The 2,378-nt window shown below is 53.7% G+C and overlaps 1 long non-coding RNA gene across 1 annotated transcript; it reads left to right on the top strand.

Moving 5' to 3' along the window:
• The first annotated feature begins 72 nt into the window (after nucleotides 1-72).
• On the top strand, nucleotides 73-1,932 carry LOC134737057 (uncharacterized). The gene is made up of 2 exons (XR_010121620.1): nucleotides 73-684; nucleotides 1,428-1,932. It is a non-coding gene; the product is annotated as an uncharacterized lncRNA (long non-coding RNA).
• Nucleotides 1,933-2,378: the final 446 nt, after the last annotated feature.

The following is a 2,378-nucleotide window of genomic DNA, read 5'->3' as shown; positions in this document are numbered from 1 at the left end:
CGCACGCGCACCTCCTGACCCAGCCCGCCGCGCTGTCACTCAGGACCTGCCTAGGAGCCCACTCGCTGATTGGCTGAGCAGGGCCGCGGACAGAGAGAAACGCCGAGGTCGAGGGGGCGCGGCCGCCCGGGTTCGGCGATGGGGTTATAGGATCCGCGTTCGCCCCGCGCCCGCACAGCCAACGTCGCGCCGCATTCTTATTTCCGAAGACCCCTGGAGCTTGGGGTCCCACCCCAGCGGTCTTTCGGGGCGTCCTCTGCCCGTCATGCGCCGCGCCGGCTCGGCCCGAAGCGCCCTGCGGACTCGCAGCCTGGGCCGCCCCAACCTGACGGCCCCGCGGGGGTCGGACGCGGGAGGAAAGGCCTCGCTTTCAGAGACTTAGCGGGAGGGCGGCCCCCGCCGTCCCTCTGGCCGGGTACTCAGCACGCGTTCTCCTCACTCCCAGGACTAGCGGAGCGGCGGGCGCGGACCGGGGCCTGGGGTCGGAGGCGGCGCAGCCAGAAAGGCGCCAGCGGCGCTGAGACGTTTGGGGGAAGGCGGGGGCTTCGCGACTCGGTGGCTGGAAGCGGAATGAGGTTGGACCGGCCGGGCCAGCGTTCAGAGACCCGGCGGCTGGCGTCCTCGCGGACATCCATCTGCAGCGAACCCGGCAGAGGCTTTGGGATTAGATCCCTGACTCCTTCCGTCAGTAGCTACAGTTTGTTTAAATATAAAATGGGATGGCCGTTCTTACAAGGTTGCTGGAGGATTAAATGAATAGGCATGTAGAAAGCACCTAGCATAATAAGGCTCGGTAGTTTCTTCCATCAGGGCTGGAAGAGACCTCGGAGCCTGCTTTCCTCCTTGGGCGTTTGATCTCACATATCCCTTCTTCTCTGGCGATCAAAAATCCCCATCTTCTGTAGAGATCCCTTTTACAGATCAGTGGCCTCCAGGCGGTATCTCTAGCAACAAGTGCTACCCCAAGCAGCCAGCCATACATATTCCCTGGCTTCATGACATAGGGAGGCGCAGTCGCCACGTGATACAGAAGGGAAATGTGCCTGTCCTTGCACTGACCCCGTCAGCGATGTGTGCTGGCTGTTTTCCGAAAGCAAGAACCAGTCACATCCGCCCTTCTCCGTTCCCTAGTTGAAACTTCCCTATCCATCCTTTCAACATTCATGCAAGTTGGAGGTGGGCATGGGGTGACACCAAACTGTTAGATATAAAATACCATCCTAGCCTTCGAGGGGTTTCTAAAGTAGTTGAGGCATGATATATTCTGGTAAAATCATAATGTTGGCCAGCACAGTTCTAAGAGCCCTGTGATCAAAGTAGCCAAATGCCCATTATGAGAATTCAGAGGGTGAAGAAATCCAGGAAGACTCCCTAGAGGAAGTGAGATTTTAGCTGGATTGTAAACAATGGTTATTTTTCTCATCCAGAGTGTGCGCATTGTTGAGAACACTGGCCTAGGATAAGGGTGCACTTGGCATCCAGGAGATAAAGAGGATGTCCATGCAGGCCAAAAAATTACCACGAGGGCTGAGCGCGGTGGCTCACGCCTGTAATCCCAGCACTTTGAGAGGCCGAGGCGGGCGGATCACGAGGTCAGAAGATCGAGACCATCCTGGCGAACACGGTGAAATCCTGTCTCTACTAAAAATACAAAAAAATTACCTGGGCGTGGTGGCAGGCACCTGTAGTCCTAGCTACTCTGGAGGCTGAAAGGAAAATGGCGTTAACCCGGGAGGCAGAGCTTGCAGTAAGCCGAGATCGTGCCACTGCACTCCAGCCTGGGGGACGGTGAGACTCCGTCTCAAAAAAAAAAAAAAAAAAAAAAATCACCACCAAAGTTCCGTAGCTCAAAAAAGATGGGCTTTTTGAATTTTGTTCTGGAAAAAAAACATACTCTGTATAAAATGACAGCTGTAAAGTGAAATGTATTTCCTTCTTTGCCTCTGCTCCTTTGTCTTGGCTTTGGCCAGAACCAAAAACATTGCTGAGTCTGCGCAGCCACTCATATTAGCAGCCTGCAGCTCTTACTCTTCTCTTTTAGTGTCTTTGATGTTTCATTTATGTCCTAATTTGCATGTGACTGCATGTGTCATTTGTTTGGCAGCTTTGTGATAGTCTGAGGTCCATGAAGGGATTAAAACCAGGAACTGGCTCCTTTTCCAACCACTAAAGCCTCATCTGGGCCCACAAGCCCTGGCTGTTCCCTGGAGCGTGACTGGAAGATGTGAGCAGCTTTATGCTGGAGCCCCATTTCCATGGGTAGACTGTGCACCTGATCAAACAGCTTCCCAGAGTTCCACAGTACCACATATTTATTTTCTAGAACTTTGTTTTTAGCTGAAAGGGATCTTAGAGGCTAAGGCAATCCTATCACTTTA

This window comes from Symphalangus syndactylus, chromosome 6 (genome assembly GCF_028878055.3).
Source record: "Symphalangus syndactylus isolate Jambi chromosome 6, NHGRI_mSymSyn1-v2.1_pri, whole genome shotgun sequence".
Classification (NCBI taxonomy): Eukaryota; Metazoa; Chordata; class Mammalia; order Primates; family Hylobatidae; genus Symphalangus; species Symphalangus syndactylus.
Note: the sequence above shows the minus strand (reverse complement) of the source record. Positions and strands in the feature narration are given on the sequence as shown.